The sequence below is a fragment of the Podarcis gaigeae genome (genome assembly GCF_964106915.1).
Source record: "Podarcis gaigeae genome assembly, chromosome: 6".
Lineage (NCBI taxonomy): Eukaryota > Metazoa > Chordata > Lepidosauria > Squamata > Lacertidae > Podarcis > Podarcis gaigeae.
In genome coordinates, this window is record NC_139682.1 from 41,556,060 (window position 1) to 41,581,213 (window position 25,154).

General features: G+C 42.5%; 1 protein-coding gene and 1 long non-coding RNA gene across 35 annotated transcripts in view; one reads left to right on the forward strand and one right to left on the reverse strand.

Annotated features, from left to right (window-relative positions):
• Nucleotides 1–25,154, reverse strand: part of NFASC (neurofascin) — a 181,287-nt gene that overhangs the window by 146,458 nt on the left and 9,675 nt on the right. For 22 of the 33 annotated variants that reach the window (XR_014566029.1, XR_014566030.1, XR_014566031.1 and 19 more), the window contains exon 1: nt 14,240–14,409. The exons of 5 other annotated variants lie outside the window; for them this stretch is intronic. The gene's annotated coding sequence lies outside the window, so the exon portion shown is untranslated. Of the gene's footprint in view, nt 1–1,090; nt 1,557–14,239; nt 14,410–23,807; nt 23,875–25,154 lie in introns of those variants that run through there. 6 more of the 33 variants (XM_083745929.1, XM_083745918.1, XM_083745942.1 and 3 more) reach the window with 4 other exon arrangements.
• On the forward strand, nt 8,373–11,987 carry LOC310847738. Of its 2 annotated transcripts, XR_014565982.1 has the most exons (4): nt 8,373–9,379; nt 9,857–10,322; nt 11,032–11,137; nt 11,743–11,987. It is a non-coding gene; the product is annotated as an uncharacterized lncRNA (long non-coding RNA). The 2 variants fall into 2 exon arrangements; XR_014565983.1 differs by lacking the exon at nt 8,373–9,379 and having other exon boundaries at nt 9,702–10,322.

A 25,154-nucleotide genomic window follows, 5' to 3' on the forward strand; every position in this document is an offset into this window, starting at 1 on the left:
TTCCTGCCTCTCATTACTGATCACCTCTATTGTTGTTACAAAGCAGAAGGATGCCAACGTGTTCGATTTTTTGAAGAAACCTGCCATCATTCAGAAATATTTATCCACTCAAAACATTTATAGCCTGCCTTTTCTTTTAAAAGCTCAGGGAAGCTTATAATACAGTAAAAAAAGGCCAAAGTTACAAGAATAGAAGAGCAACAGAATACAAAAAGGCAAGCAGACTATAAGATGCTAGGGACTCCCATCGGCTCTGAGTGTTTTTTAATTAGGGGGTGGGGGTGGGGAGAGCCCAGGCTGCATATCTTTTTTATAGGAAGGGTAACATATTCAGAGTTTAGGAAAATCTTCCTTTTTAAAGCAAAATATTCAGGTATAGAGGAGGAAAGTGGACATTCCCCTGCCACCATACCTCATCTTGCATTGTATTCTAAAAATGTAGCTGGGGGGGGGGGGGGATCTATAAGTGTTCTAGCTCTGAGGTTTGCATCTGTGTTCCCTTAAATCGGTATTTTAACCACTGTACCTCTAAAGATATATTGCCATTTCTACCATGAGTGGAAAATCAAAGTCACACAACAATCAAATTATTTCTGCTTTCCCCATCAGATAACAAAAGCCCAATGCATTTCTCCCCTATCTGCCAACAGAATAGGTGCATGTGAAGACACGCAATAAATCAACGAGAGATTCAAGGACAAGAACACGAGGGAGGGAGAGGGACACATATGGATTAATTTTATTGACAGTGCTAGAGCACAGTGCAAAGCTAGCAACCACAGAAAAAGCAAAGGAGCTAAAATGAAACTATTGCCGCAAAACAAAATCAGAAATCATGTTGTCATTGGATTTCCTCAAGCAATGCTAAAGACACAGCTGCATTAGAAAACTCCAGCTCTAATCTTTTGTTTAGACTGGATGAGAGGCCACAACCCAATATTTCAGTGCTCCCTTCTAGAGGATGCTGGCATAGAGGTACTGGACCAACCAACTGCTCACTTACTCTTCTACACCATTTCAGCTTATAGCACCTGTTCAAATCTAATCTACATCTCCAAGAATTTGGTATCAAATCAGCAGACCAGCCTACCTTTGTCACCTTTCACAATTAAGCCATTTCTCCTTCTCTTTCTCTGTCCCCTGCCAGGGCTATTCAATTGTCTCTCAGTCACTTTTATCCCAAAAGTGATGGTCCTCCAGGCGAGGCAAGGAATAATTCAGTCATGATTGCTAAGACGACCAAGGAAACCTCCAAGCTGCTCAGGTGGGTGAAAAATGCTGCTCCTTACTGTTTCCAAGGAAGCAGACCTCTGGCCTTCAGATGCTGTGAAAACCGAGCAGACCTTTTCCAGGGTCAAATATAGATGTAATGCAACTGCTGCTGGGAAGGAAAAAAAATCACTCTCTGCTCACCATCCCTCCTCCTCTGTGGCTTACATAGAGGCTCATTATCTCAAGCCCACCAAACCTTCAAGTGCCACAGCAAATGAGAGAGCACACCAGGCCACGTATTAACAGCTATTGCACACTCTCCTTGTTTACTCCTCCCCTCCCTCTCTGTGGATTTCCCTCGTGAATAATGCAGGAGTTGTATTCCAAGACACTGCCCACTCTATGCTTCTCTCAGAGTCAGCTGAAAACAGGCCCAAGTGCCAGCTAGGGCCAGTCCCCATGTTCTGCACAGTGCAAGCCAGAGATCCTTGTACGGCAGCCTATTTTCTCTTGTTCCAAAAGATGCCATCTCCTTTTTGTACCAGCTCTGTTTATGAAGCTAAGGAATCATAGAGGACAGAAAACATGATGCAGAAGTTAAACTATGAGGAGAGGGTGGAAGGTCTCATTTTCATAGACCTCGGGGAGGCCTCTCAAAAGTAAGCAGAGCTGTGCCGTAAAACAAGGCCCTTTGATCATCACTGAGCCCCCACCCAGGAGAATATATGAGAGGCTCACTAGACTAGTTCTCGAGACATTTTTGTCTTCTCTGCTCTTCCAGAAGAGGGAGCTGTACTGCCGTCCCCGTTTCAAGAAAATAAATTACTGGATTGGCCATAAACTCTTCTATTGGTCTTAATTCATCCAGAGATGCTCATCTTGAGTGGTTCTTCCCTCAGTGATTTGAACCTGTGACCACACTGGAAGTTTTTACCATGGAGAGGCAGCCACACACAAATGCCAAACTGGCCACCATTTTGTTGCTGCTGGGTTTCTGTTATGGAACCACTGCAATTTTTGTAGCAGCAGGCAACAGAGGAGGCTGAGTTTTCTCCTAGTCTCCACTACCAGATGCTGGCAAGCTACAGTACTAAGTACATCATCTATGGACATGCAAATCAAAATCTACATACAGATTGTTTCATGCTCTTCCTTTCAGAAAGCTGTTCTGGAGAGCCTTTACAAGATTAGTTTACACTGGCAGAGAACACACACTGCTTTTACTATAATATATTCACAATTAGAGCTCAGTTGGTTAGAGCAGTGTTTCCCAACCTTGTGCCTCCAGATGTTTTTGGCCTACAACTCCCATCATCCCTGACCACTGGTCTTGCTAGCTAGGGATGATGGGAGTTGTAGGCCAAAAACATCTGGAGGCACAAGGTTGGGAAACACTGGGTTAGAGTGTGGTGCTGATAACGCCATGGTTGCAAGGTTGCAGGTTTGATCAAGGTTGCAACTATGGGACAGCTGTATATTCTTGCATTGCAGGGCATGGGACTAGGTGATCCTCTTGTTCCCTTCCAACTCTTCAATTCTATGATTCTATGATATAGCTTGTGCAGGTTGTCTGGGGTACAGAGGCTATAAAAGCAGCAAATGTTGCTTCTAAAGTATCATGAGCTCCCTAAAACCTTAATGCAGCTTTTGGCAACAAAATCTAAGCTGCTTGCACTCAGCTGATGGATTTTCTAGCTCCCAACCCATGCAGGTAGGTGTGACTCATATTCCAGACAAAAGTGTACAGCTTCCCATCACAACATGCATTACTACTTATCACTGACTCTCAGACAATTAGAACTTTTAAAGAGTTACTGTTATAGAATTGACTGCAACATTATAGTGGCCCTTTAACTCCTTTAAAGAGTCCACTATCTTGCTCAGTTGATTGGGGAAAGGCCTGTGCCTAAGTTTCCCAATAGGGTTTGAAACAAAAAAAGTGTAAATGTAAGCACTAACCGACTGATGCTGTGCATGCTTATTTCAAAGTCAGCCCACTGAGTTCAATAGGGCTTAGGCACAATTAAAACGTGAAAGGCTGCTGACTAAAACTGCAAGCAAATGCAAACATGCTGGGGTCCAAGAGATCCTGGGCATGGACACATAGGAAAAGACTCATCCAATTCCTTGCAGTACTTCTCTGCACTGGAGCTGTTCTGCTGAATCACTTACTGCATTGCTGGCAAAGCTGATAGGGGAATATTCTGAGAGCATTGCAGTGCTCCAGCCCTAGGACACTCTGCACAGCCAAGCTGGCTAAGTGTTTTAAGTCATACAGCATTGCAAAACAGTGGAGGCTTTAAGAGACAATGAAAGGATAATTGCTTCACAGCAGGAGCAAATATAGCCCAAACAGGACTGCCCCTCTGTTATAGTTGGCAGCTTTTCAAACACTTAAATGTTTGTGCACTGACCCAGGACCAACTGCCAAAATAAAAAAGGAAACCTTTCCCCTGGCACTGAGGTCAGCATACTGAGCAAGTGCAGTAATAGCAATAGCCACTCACCTCGATTTGGAATGGGTTAGGTCTCTCCAAGTCTCTCTTTTAGAATTCTTGGGGAAAGCACAGGCTTTTCCCGAGGATTTCCCTAAACTCAGGAAAGCCCAGCATGGCAGACTTCATCCAAAATTGCCACCCATCTTGTTCATCAGTTTCCCTCCTGTGCTACCTTTTCTACACTGACGTGGTGACCAGGGGTGGGGTGGGGACAGGACTGGCAGCTAAGAGGGTTTTTACAAGCAAAGGGTACTCTTTAAGTATCCAGTGCTGTAATTAAGGTTTCTATGCATGTACCTCTACTGTGAACATGATTTCTTAAATTGCCATTATCTATTCTGGTCAGCCCCGAGTGCTCACTGGAAGGACAGATCGTGAAGCTGAGGCTCCAATACTCTGGCCACCTCATGAGAAGAGAAAACATCCTTGAAAAGATCTTTATGTTGGGAAAGATGGAGGGCACAAGGAGAAGAGGACGACAGAGGACGAGATGGTTGGACAGTGTTCTCAAAGCTACCAGCATGAGTTTGACCAAACTGCAGGAGGTAGTGGAAGACAGGAGTGCCTGGCGTGCTCTGGTCCACAGGGTCACGAAGAGTCGGACACGACTAAACGACTAAACAACAACAGCAACATTCTGGTCAGTATGTCAAGAAGATTCTCACCCCCTTAAAAAAATGGTATGCTGCTTATGTATGGAGACAAATTCCAGAAATAAGTGTGGGGGGGGATGGAAACAGGTGCATGTGAGGGACATGAAGATGCAAAGTTGAAAGGATCTTTGACCCCCACCACCACCACCACACACAGACTCCAATCCAGAATCTGCAGTGCAGGATGCAACTATAGAACCCATCAGAGATGACCACCCATAGAATTAAAATCATTTTGAAGTGGGGTTGGGGAAAGGACCAGAACTCTGCAGGCACTTCACTCTACCACACCCACCAAACTCGATGGGCTGCATGTGTGTCTGTGTCTGCATGTAAGCCAGTTGCTAAGATCACATAACACTTTTGTACTATCACAAAACTGAAACCCATCCCCAAACAAGAAGCTGAATTATTAAGTGGTGCTATCATGAGTAGGAAACGGGTTTAAACACCTCCACACACACTTCAGTGATGTCCCAAAGTAAACCACTTCATATATAAAACATGGGACATCTTTTCCTTCACTTTCAAACCCCAGGTTTGGCAGGAGGGGAGGCTATTCCTCCTCAGTCATTTCAAAATATAGCTCATATGTATTTATGCGTATGTATTTATATCCTGCTAATAACAAAAGTTGTATGGTAATGTATGTGTGGGAACATTATTTACCTCCTTCTTGGGATCAAGAGGTCTCTGTCTTTTTCAGTTTGGGATAACAGGGTGAAGGGCATGGTTTGGAATAACAGACTTTGCCACGACTCTTTATATACCCGAGGCAATGGTCTCAGTGATGGATGAGATAGTTGAGGATGAGTGGAAGAAGAATGATAACCCCACTCCTTCTCACCATCACCTCTATGCAGAGAGCCCAGCTTGTCTGTTTGGGGAATGGATGAGAGGGATAGTTGTGAGCAGGATAAGGAAAGGACTGGACTTCTCCATCCCTCCTTCCTTCTTGAAACTTCATCTCGTTAGTTCTACAGCTTACACTGAAAATTACACACTAAAAGTCTTCTCCTTCCTTTTTTACACTGGATTCCATTTGGTGTAAGCATGCTGCATGGTTTTTGTGTACATACCACAACACACCACGCAACAAGCAAAAGAGCTGTGCTTACATGTGGCAGGAAGCCATGTCCCAACAAGTGTACCTTCTGCATGCACATGTAGTAGACAACACAGGGGTGAATTTGCCACATAGCTTGGGTAAAGTTTTTCCCAACAAAGAATGAAAAAATAGACTTGTATGCAGCAGCCCTTAGGGGTATTCTCTATATTCTTCAACAAATCAATATATATTAATTGCATGCAAAGATTAAAGCTTGGAACTAGAGAGATAGTCTGGGGTTCTTCTCCATAGGCTTCTTAGAGGTTGATAGAACACTCAACATGGTGAGCATGGCAACAGAATTGTGGGTTCCATACATTAATGGTATAGCTGGAATGTAACAGAGGTAACCGACTGTGCCATTACAATTCTAACACAATTTTGTAACAGGAGTCATTATCAAGGTGACAGCACTATAGGAGTTACAACTGTGCCCTACCACTGTATCCAAACCACATAGTGACACCAGATGTCAGTCCAAAAGTTTCTGTAGCAAACAAGCAAGGGCAGATTTAGCTAGTGCTTTTGTCCTGGATGAATCTGAAGGAAAATCAAAATAAGCATGATACAGATGGGGGGTGGCGGTGGTGGAGGGAACTCAGACAGCAAAGTAAGCATATTCCCTAATAAGGAAGTCCAGGAGCAAAAGGTTACAATGGGGTCAACACAGACAATGAGAACCTGTCACTTCCCATCTGTATCTATGGAAACCAGCAAGAGGCTAGAAACAGAGCTGACAAAATTATTGATTGTGCAAAATTACATTCAGCCACATGTGACATTTAAACCTTGGTGCTTAGGTGCCCAATACAAGCAAAGTAAGAAAGCCTCTTTTAAATGCTTCCAGTCTGTATTTATATATAGGCAGTCAATGGTTAGCACATACTTATTGCAGGGATTTTTTTAAGATCAGGCAAAGTTCTGGGGAGGAAGGGAGCACACATGTAATCTTGCCTGCTTTGAATATTGTCAAAAGGAAAATATGTGTATTTCAACCAGAATGCAGTTACCACGGTTCCTCTGTACTGTAAGTAACAATTATGTGAGAGGGACAAAAGCAAAAGCAAAGCAAGTAAGCAATAAAGAATTCAGTGTCAATCAAAGCTGTGGGGGTGGAAAAATGTGTTGAACTCCCAAGTGTCACCTTAAACATGTTGGTAATCAGCATCTAATTATCAGATGCATAGGGCTAAACATTTTTCATAAGCATCAGCATCACATTTCTATGTGCAGATGGCTTTGATCTCAACTGAGCAATTCACACAGACATGGTAATGGACCTCTTCAGGATACAAATTTCAAAGTTAAGGGGCAGACTTCTAACATCCCTGTGCTGCTCATCACTGCAGAGAAGGCTATTTCAAAAGTACAGGCTGGGCTGATTGCAATGACTGTGACATTTTAGAGGCTCCTGAAATTTAATTAAGGCAGCTGACAGGGCCTGAGTGGGCCCTCAATTTGGTAGTAGTAATGGGCCTGCGGGTGCCAACCTGGGCCGCATCCAGAATTGCCACTGTGAAGTTGTCTGGAGCCCTGCCTAGCACTGCTTCACCCAGCCCCACACCTCAAATATCCTAACCCTGGAGGGTGATGTTGGCAGCACTTCTGGAAACCAAGCACTGGCTTAGCTCTGATCCATTGCAGCTAGCCACAATTTGAAATTACCCCAAATAAAATGCTTGACATCAATGTTAAACACTGCATTTTGAGAAATTTTAGACTGGTCCAGAAGTGCCACCCTTCAGGGGAGCAAGTGCAGCATTGTGCCCCAATGCAATGGTGAGTGTTAGCAGCAGTGTCAGGTGAGCAGCAGTGTCAGGTAGGGGCCCCACGGCAGAAGGAAGTAATGTCAAACTCAGTAGGCCTTGCCAGCATGTCTGGGGTATGACTGTTGTCCAAATATGCCAAGTCCTGCAGCTGTGCCTGATTTTAATGGATGAAGGTTTCAATACTTCAAAAAAGCCATTCTGACCTAGTAGACTTGCATAGTTTTGAACTGTTAGCACTTACAGAATAGATTTACTGCTTATAATATACTGTAGATACAAAATACACTTACAAAATAGATTTAACAGCCCAACACAAACAAAAAAGGTTAAACTAGAATAACTAATATAACATGGAAAGAAGAAAAGGGTAGGCTGAAATATAAAGGTAGGTTTTAAGGAATACATAATACAAAGGAGGTTAGAAAGAAGAGAATGTGTGTGTGTGTTCAATATATTTTCATTGAAAGTTTTCAACATAAGAAACAATAAAAACCAATCTAACCTAAAAAAAGGAAAAGGATAAAGAAGAGCGAAAATAAGAGAGAATAAAAAAGAAATTAAAAGGGGGTATAAATAAAAATATAAATATACGGTTCAGTCTCAACTGCTTTGTTAATGTATCCAAATGGACTAGATCATTTTCAAATCTCTTGTGAAGAGTGAAAATAAAGAGATTTTCAGGTTTGCATTAGCTTCTCATCTTTGCTGAACCCACGCTGCACAAGTCTGCAAGTTTATTATAGTCTTAATTATTTGAAGTCAGGATTACTTGATGTCCTGGAACTTTCTCAGACTGGGGGGGGGGGGATAGTACTTCCCTTTATGTACTGGGATGTGGTGGAGGGACTGGAAGAATGAAGTGTCGTGCAAGGCAACACATTTGCCTGACATTTTGAAGCATCTGTTCAGAATCAGTAGGAAGCACATGCCTCATGCACATACCAGCTTACACCAAATCAGACCCATCAGTTCAGTAGACAGTTCCCACAGGTGCAAAGTTACCTCCCTAGCAACCTATAAAATGTTGCCAAAAAAAAAAAGTGGGCTAAGGTTATAGGGCAGAAAACCTCAACATTGTACAACGCTTAGAAAGGACTCTCATTTAGGCTACAGAATTGTCCCAAGTTCAGGTATGGCAGAACCAATTTGGAAAGCAGCAGAAACCAAGGTGAAAGTCAAACACACCACCCTAATCTCAGAAGGTAAAGAGCACCCAAGTTATTCAAGAAACTGGCACACAATTAACAGGAAACCAATATAGCACCTTAAATGAGACATAAGAATTTATGATTTGTATAATTCTCAGTGTGTTTAGGTGCTCTAAGCTGCCTTGTAGAAAGGCAGGGGATTAATTTTAATTTTTAAAAGTTCTCCAAGGTAGATATTCACATTTATAAGGCATCAAAAGAAAGAACCAATGGCAAAGTACAAAGATATCCATGTTCATTTTTTTAAATGGAGGAAGAAGCACATGTCTTCTTTTTCCAAGCATCTCCTCCAAGATGGATCACAGGAATAGAAAGAATTTTTAGCATGCTCCTTCATACTTGTCCCAACCAGGGTTTCTCCAGATGAATAGGGGCACTTAGTTCCTATTCCAGATTAGGAATAGAGTGCCAGAGGTGCCAGGTATGCAACTGTACCCATTGTTACTTTTGAAGGCCAGAATTTCAGCAAAACTAGAAAAGAAGGTCAACAGTTTTGGAAATCTGGTTCTATTATGCTATGCTTTTTTCTGCCTGAACAACAAATAGCTTCAATACTGGCATCAATAGCCAGCTCTTCTGCAGACCTCTGGACACAGCAATTTCACACGGAATGCAGAGTGATCAAAGTCATTCTTTCAGAATGTATTACATAATAGAGAAAGACTCAGAGGTAGCAATACTGTGATAGGTGTGGTGGATGGAAAATGTGCTGCTACATCCATGGAAATTGTTGCTGGCTGTATCATTGAAAGTCTCAAATTCATGCTTAGGTTTCTTTACAATATCATAAGCATGAGGCTGAGAACAAATGTTTGGTGGCTGTTTTCATGCAGGGGAACAAGCAGTGCTCTGCAGAAGAGTCAAAGAGCACAAGCCTATGAATGTTTATTCAGAAGTAAGTGCCATTGTGTTCAATGGGGCCTACTTCCAGGTAAGGATCCACAGGGCTGCACTTGACTTTCCAATTAACACCCACTTGAGATGTACTTATTCCAAATCCTGAAAGATCAAGTCCCAAAGTATCACTCATATGGATTAGGATGTAGCATCCAACAGAATGAAGGGAGATAAAGACCAATTCTCTGGACTTAAAAGTAATTACTGGAATCTTTTACTTTCAAGACATCTGCTTGTTGGCTTTGATAGTGTGTAATCTCTTTCATTGTTAGTATGCTGAATGCATCAATTAAGTCCTATGGTTTCTTACTAGGCCAATGTAAGGCTTAGTACAGCATCCTGACCCTGTAGTTCTTTCAAAGCAACAGTAGATGTTCCATTTTATAGAAGCCAGTGGTTAAACTAGTGTGATATTGAAGTTTGAGAGCTTAATCTGCTCCTCCAGAAACTTGTTCTTTCACCCCTCCAAGGTTTTGGCAGTAGCAACAATTCTTTTTCTTTTCTTTTTTAGCAATAGACACATTGCTGGGATGGATAGAGGCACTTCCTGGGATATCAGTCATTTGATGAGTGGAGATGGGGAATAAGCTCTCTCCTCAGCTGATCTGCACAGATTCTAATGATTCTCAAAAGCCAGCCAAAGAGCCCCTTCAAAATGCCCAGGTTTTAGCAAGTCTCCAAAGGATGTTAGATTATAATTGGCTACCCTCTGCTTACTCTAGAAAGGAATGACTTTCTGCTCTTTGATGACTCTGAAGAATGGGTCCCATAGGTCTTCAACACTTCATAGAGGTATTGCAAAAGAAATATTAAAAACACAAGTGAAGTGGATTCCAGTAACATTGAAATGTTGACCTTTATCCAGACATTCATTAGTGCATAAAGTCAGATCTTACAAAGCATCACCGGCTGACCATCTAAGAGACCTCAACAGTCACCACCACCACCATGGCTTTTGTCTATGAAGTAACTAAAAGGTGAGTGTGGCCACCGATTTTTCTCTATTCTTGTTTTATAACTTACTGAATCACTTCTAATTCCACCTTTCATTTGCATTCCTATTGGTTGACCTTTATACACTAGAATGTACAGAGGTTTTCTGCCTCATCCATTCAGCTTCTTAGCATATGTCAACACAATGACAAAGCAATCTAAAATATTGTGACATCACAAAAATGATTTCAGCTAAGGTCAAAACACAGGCAGAATGATCACAAGCAGGAAGGGTCATTTAGCCTGCAGAAGAGTGTTCACCTAGCCTTAATCCTCATGATTAGAAAAAGTATGAATAGAGACTTGCAAGTGAAACCACTGAACCAGTTCTTCAAGAGGTTCAAAGCTATCACCTGTGGACTGAATGGAGACAAAGGATTTTTATCGTGCTACATGAGTCAATTGGCTTATCACTGCAGGGAAGTCTGTGCTATCACCAACTGTCTTTCTATGTGTGAATGCCATTGTTAGTAACATTAATTATCTACATCTGTCCTTTTCTGCATGTAATTTCCCCCTTCCAAACCACACACAAACGCACACAAGTGCATGCACCACACATATATACTATACACCTGTAGCTCAGATTCACACTTCAAACACCTAGACTGCAGACCATGAATGCTTGGGCCACAAAAATAGGCTTCATCTTTAAGGCGTTCATCTTGTTATTTTCAAAATAATGTTTTGCAGATCTTGCACACCTCTCTCAGAGCATCTTTTACACCCAAAGTGACATAGAAAAGAGACATTGTATCCAAACAGGAGAGCCTTTGTTGAACTACGGGCGGAAATCCAGGTATTTGGCAGAGAAAGTACATTTTCTTGTTTACTGAACAAAACATCCAAGTCTTTCCATTACCAGTTAAGAAAGACCTTCTAAATGGTACTACCATCCCTTCCTTTCTTTAGTGCAAAGTAAAAGAATGGCACTGTCTGCCTCAGCCGGTCTGAGCATTGCCATCCATGACACAGCACTTCTGGCACTGTCACAATACATTTGCAGGTGGCCTTAGGGAGAAATGGTGCACCCTTCATTTCACAATTAGCACGGGGAGAAACTAAACTGACCCTCTGCAATTTATAGATCTTAATACTGTTCTATATGTTAGCAAGAGTATCTCCCCAAACCAAGGCTGCTACATCCCCCACCCACATTGCAAGTCCCTCCCACCCACGGTGTCCCTTGGCTGCAACAGATGCAAGTAGATCTGTTACACAGAGTGCTGAGCTGAGGGCGTATAAAATTGAGAAGATCCATCATTAAGAAGATCCATTTCGGGATGCTAAATTTTGGCCTCACACAGGATGCCATAATATGAAAGATTACCAAAGACTGCCACTGGCTGCATCTGCCTAAAGCCATCCTAGCCTCCACTCAAGGAAATCAACCATCTCTTACAGGATAAGCAACAGGAACTTCCCTCTTCAGAAGCAGTATGACTCTAAATACCAGGTGCTGGGGACAAACAGCAGAGAATGCAGTTGCCCTTGTGAGCTTCCCAGAGGCACCTCAATGGGCATGACCATGAAACAGGAAGCTGCTCTAGACTGGGACAAGTGACTTGTCGAAGACCACGAGCTGAGTACAAGGCAGAGGTGGAACCTGATGCTCAATAAAGCCCACAAATAATCCCCTCTACCCAAAATTCTTCTCTCCTCAAAAATTCATTGGCCATCAGATTCCTCCAAGTTAAATTGCTGCAACATGTTATATGTGGGCTGCCTCTGAAGATGGTTCAGAAACGTCAGTTGGTGTAGAATTCAGTGGCTAGGTTGCTCACTGGGGCAAGATGGTTTGAGCATATAATACCAATTCTGGCCCAACCTCAAGGATTGCCTTTCCCCATATGAACTGATCTGCACCCTGAGATCACCATCTGCGGTCCTTCTTCATGTGCCTCCTCCACGAGGTCTGGAAGGTAGCAACATAAAAATGGACCTTTTCTGCAAAGGCTCCCAACTTGTGGAATGCCCTCTGCAGGGAGGCTCTCCATCTATATATCTTTAGGCACCAGGCAAAAACATTCCTCTTTGGCCTTTGGCTCATTAAACAATCTGTGGCCTTTTGAACTGTGGAGTTATTGTCTTTGTTTGTTACTATATTCTGAATTTTTTATATATATATTGTAAGCTGGTCTGTGATTCCTGGATGAAGGATTGTATACAATTTATTTAATTAATTAATTGATTAATAATATTAATAATCCCCTCTAAATCAATTCCTCTTTAATTTCCACAAAATATTCCTTTCCCCTCTGCCTTCCCAGTTTCCCCTCATCTCATTCATGAGTAGCTAGAGCTCTCCTTCAGTGCAACCCAACCACGTGCAACAATAGTCTGATCTCAGTTGCCCAGCTTCCATCTGAAAGGCATAGGATCTGATAGCAAGCGAAGCGTGAAACTTCAATAGAATAGCCACTGACCAATCAGCAGCCAGCCAACATGCCACTTAGTTCAGTCAGCCTCCCTTTCAGAACACCTCTACCTAGCAACCCCAAAGATGGTAATCTTTCACTGCAGGGATAGAAGGAAGGTGAACCTTAAGAATCACTTTCTGTGCTCCTTTGCTGGACCATCAGATTCTAAAATACAAAGCAAAAGGACCAAACAAGGGCAAGGGAAGATGGTGATTTGGCATGGTATTGTCAAGTTTCAGCCCTCCCCAGACCAAGGCAACAGGACCCCACTCCCTCAGCAGATCTCTACTGCCAATAACCCTGAAGATCTGTTAGATCTGCATATCCCTGCCTAAGGGCTGGAGGTCCCTGCCTCAGGCCCCTGGGATTCTGACTGGCTCCCAAACCCTCTTCCATCTACCCCAGACTCACAGAAGCAAAGGAGATGGTGAGCCAGGCAGAAGCTTCAGATACACCGCTGGCTTGCTGCATGTGAGGCTTCTCAGGACAAGAGGGGAGTGCTTGGAAGCATTTGCCTGGATCAGGGCCAGGAATGGGCAGATCCTCCAGCTCTTCTGTAAGCTTCCAAGCTGAGCAGATTCATTGCTAAAGTGTCAGCCTTCCTGACCTGAGGAATATAGATGGGGGGGGGGCTTGCTGGCAAGGGCATGTTAACTTGCTGGAAACCACAGGAAGGGAGAGTGCTCCTGTGCGCGTGTTCTGCTCCCTAGTTTCCCACAGGCATGTCTGGTTGGCCACTGTGAGAACAGAATGCTGGATGAGCCATTGGCCTGATCCAACAGACTGTTCTTACATTCTTAACTGCTCCATGTGGCAAGGTTTTCCCCCCACACACGGTGACTCTCCTTACTCTGCTGTCATAATTTGCCATGAAGATCCTCTGCCTCCTGTGGAGAGGTTCCATATCAACAACAGAAGATTTTGCAGGTGATAAATTAGCTCTCTCTCTGACCAACAGAATCCATATGGTGAGCTGCACTATGACGGGGCAAAGGGAAGGAGCACATGTAAGCAGCTTTCTATGTGCAGACCAATCCTTGATCTACTAAATCAGATATAAGAACTTCTGTTTTGTTTTGGTAATACTAACACTCAAAATGGTGGTTCAGGGCGGGGGACTCCTCATAATTCACCAAAGGTATGGGGAGGATCAGAACTGCTTACATTTCGTTCATCTCCTGTCCATATATACTAACCACTCTTCTCTATGTTAATGAGGGCCCCACACCTGCACTGTATACACAGAGGGGCTCCTCAGTAAATATATGACCACTGAGACATATCCAGCATCTGAGGATGTGCTCCCACTTCCCCATGTAGTCAGTAGATGTATGCAGGCAGAACATCTGAACAGTCCAAAGGTCTTAGGACAATAAGTTGCTTGTCTATAGGTAGTTTCACAGCTCTAATGCCAAACCAAGGATTTTTCAAACTTGAGGATGGTGGAGTTAGAGAAGACAGAGCCATAATGTGCCTCTTACCTTATCAAAATGGGTTGCTCACGTGTTGGGTGACCAGAAGAACTGGCAGGAAGCCACAGAGCCCATCTTCCATGGCTTCTGACCCAATTCCAGTCAGCAGAGCTCAGAAGGCACTTGGGGAATGTTACTGTTTGATAGTTTGTGGCCAATAACTTGGTGAGCTCAGCCTAGTGATGGTCAACATCACTACATCATAAAATGTGTTGTCACAATTGATGCTGTGGTTAGTGCTCTCAGAGGCCCAGAATTCAGAAAGATTCCAGTTAAACTATCATTTACACAAAGGGGAAAAGTCACCTTTAGTTATGGAAATAGTCTAGGCTTCCCATGTCATGTTTACTTAATAGAGCTGGTGGAGGTGGGGTGGGGTCATTGCAAAGAAGGCAAGGTGGTTTAAATCTCATCTAAGCTGTGCACTCATTTGATAGAACAGTGGCTTGCTTAAGTCTACTACATTCTTCTCCTCTCTGCAGTACTAACTTACCTTACAGGATTGTTGTTATGAATAATGTAAAGGATTCCTGGATGGTTAAGTCCAGTCAAAGGCAACTATGGGGTGCAGAGCTCATCTCGCTTCAGGCTGAGGGAGCTGGCATTTGTGCACAGACATCTTTCTGGGTCATGTGGCCAGCATGACTAAACCACTTCTGGTGCAATGGGACACCGTGATGGAAGCCAGAGCACACGGAAACAGTGTTTACTTTCCTGCCGCAGTGGTACCTATTTATCTACTTGTACTGGCATGCTTTCCAACTGCTAGGTTGGCAGAAGCTGGGACAGAGCAATGGGACCTCACTCCATTGCACGGATTCGAACTGCCGACCTTCTAATCGGCAAGCCCAAGAGACTCAGTGGTTTAGACCACAACGCCACTCGCATTCATACACGGATAATGTACATACATTGAGCTATCTAACCTTTTTATCACATGCTATTACCATTGTGTGTGTGTTTAGTCATATATGTGAGAATATATGAAGAAAGACCAAACAGACTTTTGCTGAAGGTTAATTGCTGTAATTGCTGAGGGTTAATTGCCAAAGAAGGCAGGAGAGAGATAAAAGACTCAAGGATTGGAGGTGCAATGCCTCTGAATACCAGTTACTTGAGAATATGAGTGGGCCTTTATGCTCATGTCATGCTTATGGACTTTTCATGTACATCTGGCTGGCAACTGTAAGAACAGAGTTCTGGGCTAGATAAACTTCTGTTCTGATCCAACAGGACTATTCTTCTGTTCTTACATAGTATAGAGAAGTTTTAAATGTTTGATGTTTTACTGTGTTTGATGTTTTAATTCACTGGAACCTGCCCAGAGTGGTGGAGCAACCCAGTCAGATGGGTGGCACATATAAATTATTATTATTATGACCTTAATTTCAAGATATGTTAGCCTATCCATGCTATTTATTGAGTCTTGTCTGGGAAAAAGGCAGGGTATAATATAAATATAAAATCTAATAATTTATCCAACCCATATTAACCACAGTACCTGAGGAGCTTGGTATGTCTTTCCTCAACTGAGGCACAGAAAGACTATGTAATTTGCTGTGGGAATTTATCAAGTAGGGTATTTAGCTGAGCCCGCAAAGCCCTAGGCCTTAAAATGTCTGACTCACCTTTCTCAATGAACAAGATGGACTAGATTGTTCCACTGCAGTGAGACAGGATACTTATGCTAATTTTCAAACATCCCCAATGGGGTGAAAAATGAAAGGGATCAGGAAAAAGATAGTTTGTCTGAAAGACAAAGCATTATAGAACCTCAAGACTAGTCACCACTTATTAAGTATTGAACATTATCTTCCATGGCATACTCCTAGATTTAACAAAGAAAGTGGAATGGATTATTACTTTCCTTCACTCCCCCATCCTAGACCTTTGAGTGCAACCTAAATTTAAAGCAACACTCAAGAAAGTTACATTCTCATAGGGCACAACAATCCTAAGTTATTTGTGACCATGTGTTAAGTGGGGTGATGCAAAAGATTTTCAGATATGGAGCACAATAAGCATTTGGTCTGTCAAAGAAAGAGTTTGCAATTTGCTCTATTATGTAACCCACTGTACTTCCTCTAAGAACACTGAAGTCTTTACATTTGAGGTGAAATCAAATGGCAAACATCCTTTCAAACTACCAAAACGATTACACAATGCTTCAACATCCCCAAGAAAAACACAATTGCTATTTAAGTCCATGCAGCTAGCTACATTAAGGCTCAGCTACCAAATGTGATCTGACAGGGTGATATTTGCAATGCAATTAACTGCCTTCAAGAATACCATGCACCTTTTTGTTAATTATATGTTTGTGAAATACTACAGTCTTACTTAAAGACTATCTTTCACTTTGGCTTTGTTGGCTGATTCCTTCAGCAAGTCGCTGTTCTGAGCATCACCGCTCATCACAATAGCTTTGAAATTCAGAAGATAGATAGATAGATATACTTTATTTGCGTAGCCGACAGGCCATAGCATCAAAGGACAAACACCAACAAAAATACATTACGAATATAGTTACCATAACATCTTATGACCTATTAAAACCCTAGGTAGAAGCTGGATTATCATTCCTCCATGACCCTCTGTCCCATGGGCGACGGCCTTTTCTCTGGTAGATTGTTCCAGGTCGGTTAAGTGAATAGACCAGCCAAATTGAAAGATTATAAATATAACCTCGGCTGGATGGTCAGGACAGGGAGAAAGATAATAATAACCAGATGCAGATAAATTAATAATCTCAGTACTTAAAACTTGGCAGAGGTAATAAAATAATAATAATAAAACGTAAAGATAATAATAATAAGATCCTAGGCGAGGAATCCGGGTGATGACACTAATGTCATTCAGATAGCAGCTCTCAGTCTCATTGCTCTCTCAGATAGGAGCGGCGTGATGGTCTCGTCCTTGTGATCTTTATATAGGGAGCAAGACAAGAGAACGTGTGACACAGTCTCTACGTAGCCAGCTCCACAGGGGCAGAGCCGGTTCTCGAATGAAATTTTTTGATATCTACCTTCAAGAACAGCTGAGGGTAACATATTTAGTCTGGCCAGTGTAAAAGCCCATCTGAGTTTTGGAATGGTTAAGGTAGACAAATAAGGTGCCCGAAAATCAAAGTGGGAGGGAGGCAGATAAGCATACCAAGCACTAAATTTCTTAATATAGGCCAGATTATTCTGCTGCTCAATATCCTTCATGCGCTGGTCAATAAGGGTTTTTGCCTTGGGGAGACCCATTTTCAGGAGATGCTGTGCTTGGAGGCCACATGTAAGTAGTTTTTGATGCACTACTTTGGACCACCGACTTCTATGAGCATCTCATGCTACTAGAGGTAGTAGTCCGGATGGGTTTAAATTTAAGCAAAGCCAATAGTTGAATGTTCTTAACCAGGTCCGGGTTTTGACGGAGAGGAGGCCAGTCTCCAGCCGTAGGGCTGCATTTGGTGTGCATGGTGGAATGGCTAGGATCGGTCTTAAAAATTTAGACTGGACCGTTTCAAGTGTGCGGCAATGATTTCCCATCCAGATTTGGGCCCCGTAGAGTAATTGCACCAAGGGTTTTGCTTGAAAGACCTCCAGAGCTGCTGGGATATGTCTGCCCCCCTTTGTAAAGTAAAAGCGAGACAGTATTTTGGTGCTTTGAGATGCTTTTTCCCTAGCATATTTATGATGGGCCTCCCAGGCCCCTGTTGACTGGAAAACTACTCCAAGGTATTTGAAGTACTATATGCTTCACGGCTTTACAGTAACAACAACATTTTACTTCTATAATATATGTAATCCAACTGGGCAAAGATAACAAGAATTTTAATAATAATAATAAATAATAATAATAATAAATTGTCTAGTAGCACTTTATAGACCAACTAAATTTGTTCTAGTAGAAGTGTGCATGCAGACGAAAGCTTATACCAGAACAAACTTAGTTGGTCTATAAGGTGCTACTGGACAATTTTATTTTATTTTTTTATTTCGACTGTGTCAGGCCAACACAGCTACCTACCTGAATCAAGGATTTTAAGAGACCAGAACAGACTAGTCAATGTATCATTTCTACCCTCTTGGGGGTGGGGGGGACTCACCAGACATCTTTGCTTCAAGCCTAGAAGTCTGCTAGAAGGAGGAGAAAGAAATTAGCCAAACTGCCTTCCCATAAACAAGTTAAGAGAGCCCAAAACATTCAGAGTCAGGTATTGTACTATTTATGTAGTGCCATGCACATAAATTACAATACGTCCTGGAACATTTCCCCCCCCCCCCATAACATCTATAATACACAATACATGTTTTGTTCTTTAATAGGCCTCCTGAAATATTGCCTCTGGTGTTTGGGGGTTTTTTAGAGCAAACATAAGGAGATAAGAAACAAGGTTGTTCTCAAAGCAGAAGGGTGATTCATACCTTTGTGAAAAGTGAATGAATGGCCCTGCTTGACAATTCCAGGAGAAAAGCTAAAGCGCCATCCAGGACTACAGTGCTGAAATCTTTGTAGCAGCACTTCATAAAGGACCGTAGTAGCAGAACAACTGTGGGGCATGCTCCTGCTATGTACTTAACCAGAGCCATTTAAATGAGAGAACTTCAGGGACTTCACGGGCACAATCATAGGTAGACAGGAAGCTGCCTTATACCAGATCAGATTATTTGCTCGGCTAGCCCAGTATTGCTATCACTGGCAGCAGTTATCTAAGGTCTTAGGTAGAGGTCTTTGCCAATACCAGCTACCTAAGAGTTTCTGAGGTTTGAACCCAAGACCTCCTGCCCAGAAAGTATGTGCTCTACCACTGAGTTATGACCCTTCCCCCATGGGTGACTATTACAAAGGCCCATTTCTCTGCCTGCTATAGACATCTGCGTGTATGTCACAAGAACTTGAGTACAAAAGCCAATGAGCTCACAACAAGCACACTTGTTACTGGGCCTGTTGCAAATCTGAAAGCAAGACAATTTAAGCAATGGCATGAGAGTACAGTTCAGCATACAGACTGATCTTTATCATAGCAGAGCCATGCTGCACCACTGAGAACATTAGCAGCTCTCATGACTTTTCACAAAGAGAGTAGTGTAATTACAACATTAGGTGCTGGTGGTACCATATATAACAGAGAGGTACAGCCTGACTAAGCGCCAGTCATCTCTGTTACTATCAGTAGAATGAAGTCAACACTATTAACGCACTACATTAATGTCTGCTACACAATAAAATCTAGTAGAGCACATTGCCAGCTTATGCAGGTTGTACCTACAGATTTTTTTAAAGCTAAGCCAGCATCAACACTGATGTTTATTCAAAAGTGGGCCTATGTTCTAGCTATGCAAATATGGAAAGGTAGAAGATGTGCCTAATATGCTGCTGCCTGTGCTCCGAATGACAGGTTACTTAGAATATTTTAATTACACTTGAATGGCACAGGCTCTTGGAAATGAAACTAGAAAGAAGCACTCTCAAAGGATTCAGCACCCTGGACAGTTAATAAGACTAGTGTTGCCCTTTCCCAAGAGCCCTAATATTTCAAGGTAAAAAGGTGGCTTTAGATAATATGCATTTCTCACATGGCAAGGCTATTTTCCACATCAGCATAGGGATCTCCCATTCCACTCAAATGCACAGAGGGTCACACATCTGTGTCGTCATACTTCTGCACAACAATGCCAGTCAGAGGGGCAATGTTTATTGCTTGCACTGCAAAATTGTCTTAACCCTCTTCATAAAAATCTAGGAGGATTTAAGGGTATAACTGCAAGATTCTTGAAAGCAGTACCATCTGAAAGTTACTGTTATGTTTTCAAAAGACATTTCCCTTTGGAGAAAGCTCGGGAAAGATGTTTTCCCCTGGAAAGCTTTGAAACATCAATTCACTATATATGTTGAGAATCATGTTAAATCCCTTAACATCCAGAGCTTATCTTCTCTTCATTATGGCTCTTGTCCAAATGAAATCCAAAGCATCCTTTCTGTGTCAAGTCATGGGGTCTTTTCATTCAGAACAGCAAGCAGAGGATCAGCTTTCTCTAAAACCAAAACCAGCATATTTGTGTTGCTGAATATGCAGCAGCTACATTGCCTTTGGTAGCACTTGGCTATGTATCAATTCTCTATGCATACATTGCTGCCCAGAGTGTTCTGAAAGATGGGTGGGATATAAAATGATGAAATACATAAGATTGTCTCCAGGCTATATTTAGATAGATAGATAGATAGATTCTTTATTGTCATTACACAAGTGCAACATTGCACAAGTGCAACGAAATTGGATGCCATCCCTTAAAAACAACAAAAGCAACACAACAACAACAACCAAACAAACCACATTCCAGCCACACCCACACCCACACCCATCAAACTCCCAGGTCACACTATCGAGTTACTGCATTTAAGAAGGCCACAGCTCTTGGATAGAAACTATTTTTCAGTCTATTTGTCCTTGACTTGATGTTTCTGTATCTCCTGCCAGAAGGCAGTAGTACAAACAGACTGTGTCCCGGGTGAGATGCATCCTGCAGGATATTGTTTGCTTTCCTAAGACAGCGGGAACCGTACAGTTCTTCCAAAGATGGGAGGGGATGACCAATAATCCTTTGGGCTGTGGTTATGACCTTCTGGAGCACCTTCCTCTTCCTAGCTGTACAGCTGGAGAACCAGGCACAAATACAGTATGTGAGAATGCTCTCTATGGAGCCTCGGTAGAAGGACACCAGCAGTCTCTCACTCAGATTGTTCTTCTTTAAAAGTCTGAGGAAATAAATTCTCTGCTGGGCCTTCTTCACCAGAGCAGTAGTATTTGCGCTCCAAGTCATGCCCTGATCGATAGTCACTCCCAAAAACCTGAATTCCGCCACCCTCTCCACCCGTTCCCCGTTGATATACAAGGGCTGAATGTCCGCCTTTTTTTTCCTGTAATCCACCACCAATTCCTTGGTCTTAGTCGTATTAAGAGCCAGATTGTTCTCTCCACACCAAGCACAAAGCCGCTCCACCTCGTCCCGATAGGTGGACTCATCCCCTCCTGAAATGAGCCCCACCACCGTAGTGTCATCAGCAAACTTGATGATTTTGTTGCTGGAATAAATGGCTGTACAATCATACGTATAGAGAGTATAGAGCAGGGGACTCAACACACAACCCTGTGGTGAGCCGGTGTTAAGGCTAAGGGCTGTGGACATATGTGACCCTACTCTAACCCTCTGAGAACGTTCTGACAAAAAGTCCAAAACCCAGAGACAGGTGGAGTTGGAGAGTCCAATCGCCTCTAGCTTGGACACCAGTCTATGGGGGAGGATAGTGTTAAAAGCAGAGCTAAAATCCACAAACAGCAGCCTCACATAACTCCCCGGCTGCTCCAGATGGAACAGAGCAGCATGGAGAGTGGTAGTGATAGCGTCTTCCGTGGATCTATTTGCCCTGTATGCAAATTTGAGCTCTATTCAAATCACAACATGATACTGAAGGTGTCACAGACACAGGAATTGGCCTAGTTGAACCAACACTTGATTAGAGAGAAGTGATACAATGCATATTAAGTGGTATGATTCTATAACTCAGACTAGCTGTCTGCATAAATATAATCAAGATGGTAGCATTTGACTAATGGGGTGGGGAGGGATAGGGAAGAATCCTCCAGGTGCAAAAAGCTGTGCTTATTGAGTCCAATGTATTCTGATTACAATACATTCTTCAAGGGCACTCTTAAGCAAAACCAACTTGAGTCTGTGGTCCCCAACTCTATTGCAAATGATTGGAAAATAATTGAGCTCAGAGCATTTATTTCATCCACTTCTCCATTATTTGGTACCTTTGCATTTTTCTTTTATTTGATGCAACACCAAGCAAGCAAATGTCTGCATTTGTCTATATTCTTGGACCCTCTCCCCACATATAAATCTCCTAGTTTAAGATCTGCTTTGAGGCTTGCAGAAGATTACATGGGTGGTGACTGGACATGTGACTGGAATTGTATGGAGCACCTTCGCAGGCAAATCAATAAAGCACCAACATTCTTAAAGGAAGACAGTTTTCATCTTTCAAAAAATTTCGTAAGATTTTAAAGGATGATGTGTGGTTTTGTTGCTTTTATCTTGTTGATCATATAGGAGGTTTTTAAACTGCTCTGTTGACTCCGATACCTGCTGCTGCTTTGGCTCTGTTGATTTCATTTGTTTTATTATTTGGGTAGCTTCTATTGTAGGCAGCTCTGAATATTTTTAACAGAGAAAAGTGACACATTAATAATTCTGAATTAAATTAATTGGGATATATGGGGTGTTAGGAGAGGGGTAGTACCTCTGGTGGGGGACATGTAGTGCTCCTTCTGGGGTAGTTTGTTCACCTTTGGTCCCCACCCTGCATTCAGCAATCACCTAGAAGTGATTGCGACAGCAGCCACACCACAGAACCAACTTCAACTGGCTGGCTAAACCAGGTGAGGGTAGCTGATAGGTCTCAAATCATCCATGAGTTAAGGACCTCCCCTGCATATGAAGACAGGCTCTGGCAGACTGGGCAACAGATGAGAACAACAGTCAAGAAGGCAGTTTCTGCATGTTCAGTAGAGAGGACAGATAGGGCTTGTCAACCTGGGAAGGTATCCCATCCAGGAGAAGGAAAACACTGACCCTAAATCTCCACTGCCTTGCAGAATATCTTTGGGAGAAGAAAAGGCCAAGGAGTAAACTCTACACAAATCCAGAGTTGAGTCCCTAAAACAGTTGGATGGTGCCTTGTATGCCTCCTTCTGGCAACTCCTGCAGCCAAGCTGGCGCTAATCATATTGCTCTGATTTCCTTTGGACCACATCAGTGAGGCTGAGAAGGCAGGGTCTTATCATCTGGGCACCCCAGAATCTCCATACACACAGCCCTGGGCTTGCACCCCAGGGGAGATCACTTCAGTGCCACTAACACAGTGATTTGACTTCACCTCCAGAGGTGCACTCCACTGCCTCTCGAGACAGATGCCAACAACAGATGCATTTCAATATACCCAATGGACTTCTCTGAATTCCCTCTGTTACAATTATAGAAATAAGGTGGGTCCTAAAATATGGAACTTAAGTGTCAAAAGTCAGGGCAAAAAGGTGTAACACAGATCTGTATGCATAGGAGAGCTGCAGACTGGTACTTTATAATGTGTCGTGTTTATAAATGGTGTTTTGGAGACTTCTGGCATGTTGTTTGCATTTGTTACCTAGATTAAAGCATTTAACAAGCAGCACATGCTTCTGAATGCGTTAGTGCACACTTCTACTGGCTTTAACTTCATATAATGTATAATTGTGTTTCCTTAAGCAACAATGGGAACTGTAGTTTTATAGAGGCACTGATAATTCTGTTGCGAGAGTCCTCCTAGATTTCAAGAGTAGGTTGGGGGCGCTATTACAACTGTACATGGCAGTCGCACCCTAGGTACACCAAGCATGTTTATAGTATAGTTTACTGAATGTTAAAATGAATGATACATGGGATAGATTGGGGGTGGAAATCTTTGATTGAACTGGCATGGGATATGCTTGCAGTTCAGGAAGGCACTGAAATAGCTTTAAAACATACAAGCAAACTGAGGCCCTTACCTTAAATGCCGGTACAGGGCATTCAAAGCACAGCAGATGCCGATTGACAGTAAGTCAGAGAAAATGCCTGCAAAAGTTGAGATAAGGGAGAAGGAGGATAGAGAAGCATCAACCCTTCAATTTTGAATATATAGTTGGTAGCTGTTTTACATGGGCCATTTCTTACTACACATGTGAAAATGAATGTGGGGAGAGGAAGCAAAAACCCTGGTATCTATTTTGACAGGTATGAACACATGTAGAGCTGATGGCAAAAGATGTACAGTCCCCTGCCATCACCCATGTTCACTCCCCTACCTCCCCATTCCACTTGCTGTTTAATTACACACACATACCTCTCAAAGCTCATATACAAAGCTTACTCAAAGAGTAAGCATACCAGAATTACTGTGCATTTTCCTGCTTCCTGTTCCTCCCTTGCCTCCTGAGATCTTTCAATAAGAAGGGAATTAAAAAATGCAACATCTTGTACAGCACTTAATACAATTCAATGTGCTTAATAAGCTCATATTAAAAGGTAATAAAGGAATAACTGCCCCGCAGTGTGCTACCCTAGTAGCTTGTTGCAATCCCTACATCTGTTCTCCAATCTCACTCATTCCACACCTGCAAGCAACAAGAAAACCTTTTGCTTGAGTTAGTCACTTTCTAGCATTACTATTTACAGGATTTCAGGAAGCAATACATGCAGCTACTGAATAGTGAGGCCACTGTGGTTCAGGAAGAGGTTGATTTAGGAGGCTTCTATGCTTTTAGCCTTTTCATTTCAGCCTTTAGCCTAAACAAGAGGAGGCAGAGAACTCAAAACATGATAGTCTAGTTATGCTTTCTTGTAAAATTGATGCCAATATTAAAGTCAAGCTATTTTGCATTATAAACACTGCTTGATGTATATGCTTCCATCACACACATTTCTTAAAGTTTAAATACCGTATTTTTGGCTCTATAAGACTCACTTTTTCCCTCCTAAAAAGTAAGGGGAAATGTGTGTGCGTCTTATGGAGCGAATGCAGGCTGCGCAGCTATCCCAGAAGCCAGAACAGCAAGAGGGATTGCTGCTTTCACTGCGCAGCGATCCCTCTTGCTGTTCTGGCTTCTGAGATTCAGATTTTTTTTTTCTTGTTTTCCTCCTCCAAAAACTAGATGCGTCTTGTGGTCTGGTGCGTCTTATAGAGGGAAAGTTATGGTATTTCATTTACACAGAAATGTTCCTTCACTTACTTGGGAGAGAGCCTTTTAATAAATACGGGGAACTACACAGAAGCCCACATCTCTGGGATTCAGTTTTTGAGATGAAATCATACACCCAAGACTATAGTTCTACAATTCAGTTGTGAATTCCAGGAC